Below are 6,671 nucleotides of genomic sequence, written 5' to 3' on the forward strand. Positions count from 1 at the left end.
AGAAGCCTTAAAGTGAGATAGTCCTTGGCATGTGTAAGGACATGAAATAAAGTTAGTACGTCTGTAAAATAGGTTAGGAGTATGGTGATAACAGATGTTCTCTAGGGACTATCCTAGGCATAGTTTAAATTTTTAGGCAGGGCCTTTACTCTTTGTGGCTTCTGTTCCAGTAGCACATATCTATGATATTAGCTTTAATCATTAAATGGATTTGTGATGCCTCCTAGCCTGTACATCAATACTAATGCTCCAGTTTATTTTTCTTCTACTAAACTGTCCAACATTATGCTACTCTTAGTGGATTACAGCATGCCGGAATGTCAGGTCATTTTACAGCAATATCTGAAACAGCTAAGTGCATTTGTAATCTTCCTTAGGGAAGGCTAAATACTCAAAAACTCAGAAATTTCAGTGGCTTTATAATAATGACATTTTTCACTTATGCTATCTTTTGGCAGCTGGGAATAAGCTGCAGCTCTCCTCTGCTATGTTCAACTGATCCATGTGTCTTCTTAAATCTTCACTCTTAGGTCCTGGCTAAAGGAGTAATAGTTACAAGTGTAACACAAAAAAGCAAGAGAACAGGCAGAAGCATACCATAATTCTAAAGCTGCTGTATTTATCACCTCTGCTCCCATGCCATTGACCAAATCACATCATATGCCCAAGCTCAACATTAATGTAGAAAGGAAGTTTACTCTTTCCACTGGAGGAAACTGTATCACATGACAACATGAGCCAGGAAGCTCAATCCTTTTGTAGAAACTATGAGTGAACAAATGGAAATAATAATACAATCCACTGTACTGTCATTAATTCAATATTTACTATATCCATATGATGGTCCAAATGATTTCCATATGTTAAGAGGGGTTTTTCACCTTGTTTCAGATGAAAGTATAATTTAATCTAAATATTCCTGAATAATTTGATCATGGCATTCAATTAATTTAATTTGTGCCTGAGTTTCTTATTTATATCAATCTATCTTCAGCAATTTATATTATAAAAGGATATACTCATAAACCACTTAGAGATTTCAGTATAATCTCCAATATATGTATATGTGTGTATATATATATATATATATTGAAAACCCTACAATTACATATAATATTTGCTAGATTTACTAGTTCATTTACACACACACACACACACACACACACACACTCTCTCTCTCTCTCTCATACATATATACTCATCGTAAAATCATTTAACCACATCAGTGGTGATATGATGTAATTGTATCTATGGGAAAATATGATGTTCAACAAAGTGAAATAGAAAAAGTTATTACTTGTTAGTATGGGTTGAAAACTATTACTTGATAAAGTACTGGGCAAGGAAACAACATTAACTACAACCATAAATTCATTATTTAAGAATAGAGAATATTGTATGTGTTTCAGTTTCTTATTTTTATTGAAGTAATGTGCTTCAGTTTATTCATAAAATTGGGGTAATAAACCTGAAATTTTATGGGGTTTTATGGGAATTAAATTAACATACATAAAACAAATGGACCATTGTATGGTACTAGTAAATGTATAGCTTTAATATATTATTTTTAATTTACCCATGTAAAAGTATATTAAAACATGAAAGAGAAAATGCCTTGATTTTATTTTATTGTGATAGCATTTAATTAGTATTATTAAAGATATTTCTATTGAATATGATGTTTTCCTTAAGCACATACAGTCCAATCTCAAAAGTTTCTCTAGGCTTTAGCAAGCATTTGGGCTATTAATGATAGGCATTTGAAGTGAGATAATTTGGGGCCTGACAATAAAAAGATACATTTGAAAAGAAGAGGAACTAAAATGTATAGGACTTTGTAATTAATTATATAGCACAAGTAGGGAAGAAGGTCACTGATTACTTGTAATTTTCTGGCTATATCTAGAGTGGAGGATAATGCCAGAACAGAGATTGGGGAATGAAGTGAAAGAAAAGATTTAATGGAAAGTCTGAGATTTGAATTTATACAAATTTGGCATGACGACAGAAACCTTATTTTAATATGTGCATTTAGCACAGACACGCGTACTCGGTACAGTCCTTTTAAGATACCTATTCTGACTTTTAAGGGCACATATCCTTGCATTAATGCAATATACATCAATGCCAAAATAAGACAAAAATCTTGAGATTCACATAGTTATGGAGGACTATCAGAATTAATAAGGATACTAAAATTGGTAAGAAGTTCTATTTCTTTCATGAATCCATATTTGTATTCCTAATACAGTGAAATAAAGGAACATTAAAAGAAACATCAGATGATATAATGCATTGTCTACTTAAATGTCTAATATTAATATAATCTGACTATATATGAATAACAGAGAGTATTTGTTCTCTCACTCTTTGGATTTTTATTTTCTACCCATATTTATTTGCTCTTTACCAGTCCTTCTATAGAAACAAATGAATTTCATTATGGTTCAAGATATGAATTTGCCTTACTATTCATTACCAGCAGAGGGTTCCTACATCTGGTAGCTGCTAACTCAACTCCTAAGTGACCTGTGATTTCCAGTGATCCAAGAAAAACATCCGTACATGATAATGTTTACTCTTATTGGTGACTATAATATGTTATATTTTGGTAAAATTAGATCTCTATAGTTTCAAGATCATCATCTGGCCATGCTTAGAGAGTTAAAAAGATTAAAATTTATTGCCATGAATTTCACAGAAATAAACTTGTTTGGGGGTATTATCTGATAACCTAAGAATGCCACTGTTAGAAAGCTCTTGACTATTATCTGATAGAAAGTTAATTAAAACATTCAGCTAGCATATTTGTCTTTCTTTGATGATCCTGTAATCATATTATTGGGATATGAACCGAATCTGTGAAAAGCAAGGACAAGCAAAAGTTAGGAAATTTGGAAAACATGAATTAGAACTTTTTATAGGGTAATTTCCTATGCTAAGCCAAATTTTCAATAATTCTCACGTAAAACATTCAATTGAAATTTTCTAAGAAATTCCAGTGAGTAGATTTATTTCTTTGATGGAGCATATGAATGTAAAAATGAGCATGAAGAGTGGGCTTTGCTGTACATCTGACTTCAAGCAGCCAATAGTGTAATCTTGAAAAACTGGCAAAGAAAACACCAGAAAAAATAAAAATAACCATAGACTAATGAGAAACAGAGAGAAAAGTGAGTAAATAACTCTTGGAGCCTTTCACTTATCAAGTCACTACATCTATTTCAAATACTATATTAAATGCATGTCTATTGCTTCAATAATTATTATTTAAGGAAGATTAATTTAGAAGGAAGAATTGAAGCAAAACCAGAATGAATGTGCACATAATATTCAACCTAGAGGAGAACACTATTGCATAACAAAACAAAAATTCTCAATGTATTATTTAAATGAATTTATTTTACTGAGTTGTAAAAATTGTTCAAATCAACATTTATCAAAGAAAAGTATTAAGCCTGATGCATTATATTTCTCTTTAGAAAAAGCACAAAATGTGTTCATCTTTTAAATGTTTACTATATGAAATTTTGTTATTTACTTAAGATTTCTTCTATCCATAAAGCATAATATGTAGATAAATAACCATGCTGATGCACTGATTCTGCATTTCAAAGCTGTTTCAAATAGAAATTACTCTTTCCAAGTTAATTGTTAGGAACATACGTTAGCAAAGCAAAATTTGTACTGAATAAGGTTTTACATTTTATGTAAAAAGAAGAATACATTTAGAGATTAATCCCTCGAAGTCATTTTTAAAATCCCATTTTATGCTCATACGATTTTGCCTTTGGGAAGACGTAAGGTGGAATGTATCTTCCCAGCGAAAATACAGACATTAACATGTTGTTTTAGGCAGACGTTGTCGCAGACGTACAGGAAGATTTAGGATGTGCTCTGGCTAAGCAGCAGAAATTGCTCTCTCACAGATGAGTAAGCATCCATACCAAACACACTGCCACCAGCCTTGAATTTCTGTGTAACAGATAATGAAAAACCATCTGTCCATTGCAGCAATTGGCCAAGAGGACAACCCAACATACTATTTGATTTCACTGTATTTAAAAATGAAATTACAAACAGTATTTCTTAACACAGTTCATTTTTTCTCTAATGTTTTAAATAAAGGGCTCTCCAAAATCCTTGACAAAATAAGTTATGAAAAAATACATTTTGTGGTTTATGATGAAAAACAAAATGTCAGTTTTGACCCAGATGAAAACAAGATTTGTTATGATTAAACTATTTTATACTGGTTTTTCTTTTCTTTTCTTAAAAAATTTTATTTATTTATTTATGGCTATGTTGGATCTTCGTTTCTGTGCGAGGGCTTCCTCTAGTTGTGGCAAGCGGGGGCCACTCTTCATCGCGGTGCACGGGCCTCTCACTATCGCGGCCTCTCTTGTTGCGGAGCACAGGCTCCAGACGCGCAGGCTCAGTAATTGTGGCTCACGGGCCCATTTGCTCCACGGCATGTGGGATTCTCCCGGACCAGGGCTCGAACCTGTGTCCCCTGCATTTGCAGGCAGACTCTCAACCACTGCGCCACCAGGGAAGCCCAAAAAAAATATGGAACGCTTCACGATTTGCGTGTCATCCTTGCGCAGGGGCCATGCTAATCTTCTCTATATCGTTCCAATTTTAGTATATGTCTTGCCGAAGCGAGCACTCTTTTCTTTTTAATTAATAGACTTTACTTTTTAGGACAGTTTTAAGTTTACAGAAAAATCTAGCAAAAAGTACAGGGAGTTTCCATATACTATTTCTATCCTGCCCTTAGTTTTCCCTATTATTAATATCATGCATTGCTGTGGTACAATTGTTACAATTGAATCAATATTGATACATTATTATTAACTAACATTTATACCTTATGTTACCTTTCACACTTTGTGTTGTACACCTCTATGGGCTTTGCTAAATGCATGACATTTCAGTATCATACAGAATACTGTCACTGCTCTGAAAATCCTCTGCACTCTACCTATTCATCATCTCTCTCTTGCCCCCCTAACCTCTGATAGCCACTGATATTTTTACCCTTTATAGCTTTGCCTTTCCCAGAATGTCATACCGTATGAACTCTTGGAATCATACAGCATGTAGACTTTTCACATTGGCTTCTTTCACTTAGTAATATGCATTTAAGATTTCTCCATGACTTTTCATGGCGTGATAACTCATTTCTCTTTATCATTGAATTTTGACATATTTTATATAACCATGAAGCCATTATCACCATCAAGATAAGTAGCATACCCATCATTTCCAAAAGTTTCCTTTTTCCATTTTTAAAAATTAATAGACCAAGTCTTTGTTTTTGAGAAGTTTTAAGTTTACAGAAAAATTGAATGAAAGTACCCAGAATTCTCAAGCTTCCTCACACACAGCCCCAATTTCCCCCATTATTAACACTTCCCATTAGTGTAGGACATTTTTTACAGTTGTTGAGTCAATATTGTTACATTATTATTAACTAAAGTTCACGGTTTACGTTAGAGTTCACTCTTTGTGTTGTTCATTCTATAGGTTTTGTAAAATGTATCCACCATTACAGTAAAATACAGGATAATTTCACTGCCCTAAATATCCCTTGTGCTCTACCTATTCCTCCTTTCCTTCCCTCATCCCTGAACCCCTGATAACCACTGTTCTTTTTACTCTCTTTTTCAGAAAGTCAAACAGTTGGAATCATATAGTACATAACCTTTTCTCACTTGGCTCCTTTCACTTAGCAATATGAATTTAAAGTTTCTCTCTTTATTTTTTTGTGGTTTGGTAGCTCATTTTATTTTATTGCTGAATTATACTCCATTGTAGGGATATACTACAGTTTGTTTTTCCATTCCCTTATCTAAGGACATTTAGGTTGTTTCCAGTTTTTGGCAATAATCAATAAAGTGGCTGTGAACATTGATGTGCAGGTTTTGGATGGACATAAAATTTCAAGTAATTTAGGTAAATACGTAGTAATGCATGATTGCTGGATCATATGGTAAAACTATGTTTACCTTTGTAAGAAACTGCCAAACTTTCTTCCAAAGGTTCTGTACCATTTTCCTTTTTCAGTAACAATGAATGAAAGTTCCTGTTGCTCCACATTCAGTATTCAGTGTTATCAGTGTTTTGGATTTTAGACATTCAAAAAGTTGTGTAGTGGTATCTTATGTTTTAATTTGGAATTCCTCAGAACCGTTTAAGATGTTGAGCTACTTTTCATATGCTTATTTACCATCTGTATATCTTCTTAGATGAGGTGTCTGTTTAGATCTTTTGACCACTTTTTAACTGAGTTGTTTTCTTGTTGTTGAGTTTTAAGAGTTATTTGCATATTTTTGATACAAGCCGTTTAACAGATATGTCTTTTGCAAATATTTTCTCCCAGTCTGCGGCATGTCTTTCCATTCTCTTAGCAGTGTCTTTCACAGAGCAGAAGGTTTTAATTCTAATTAAGTCCTATGACAAAAAAAAATTTTTTTAATGGATCATGCTTTAGGTGTTGTCTCTAAAATCTCATTGCTAAACCAAAGATCAGCTAGATTTTCTTTTATATTTTATCTTCCAGAAGTTCTATAGTTATGCATTTTACATTTAGATCTATTGCCATTTTGAATTAATTTTAGTAAAGTGGTAAGGTCAATCTCTTAGATTCATTTTTTTTTTAAACTTGT

General features: G+C 32.9%; 1 non-coding gene across 1 annotated transcript; it reads right to left on the reverse strand.

The window, feature by feature from the left end:
* Positions 1-4,563: 4,563 nt before the first annotated feature.
* On the reverse strand, positions 4,564-4,667 carry LOC137764518 (U6 spliceosomal RNA). The gene has a single exon (XR_011074019.1). It is a non-coding gene; the product is annotated as a U6 spliceosomal RNA (small nuclear RNA).
* Between the last annotated feature and the right edge of the window lie 2,004 nt (positions 4,668-6,671).

This window comes from Eschrichtius robustus, chromosome 4 (genome assembly GCF_028021215.1).
Source record: "Eschrichtius robustus isolate mEscRob2 chromosome 4, mEscRob2.pri, whole genome shotgun sequence".
In the NCBI taxonomy this organism is placed as follows: domain Eukaryota; kingdom Metazoa; phylum Chordata; class Mammalia; order Artiodactyla; family Eschrichtiidae; genus Eschrichtius; species Eschrichtius robustus.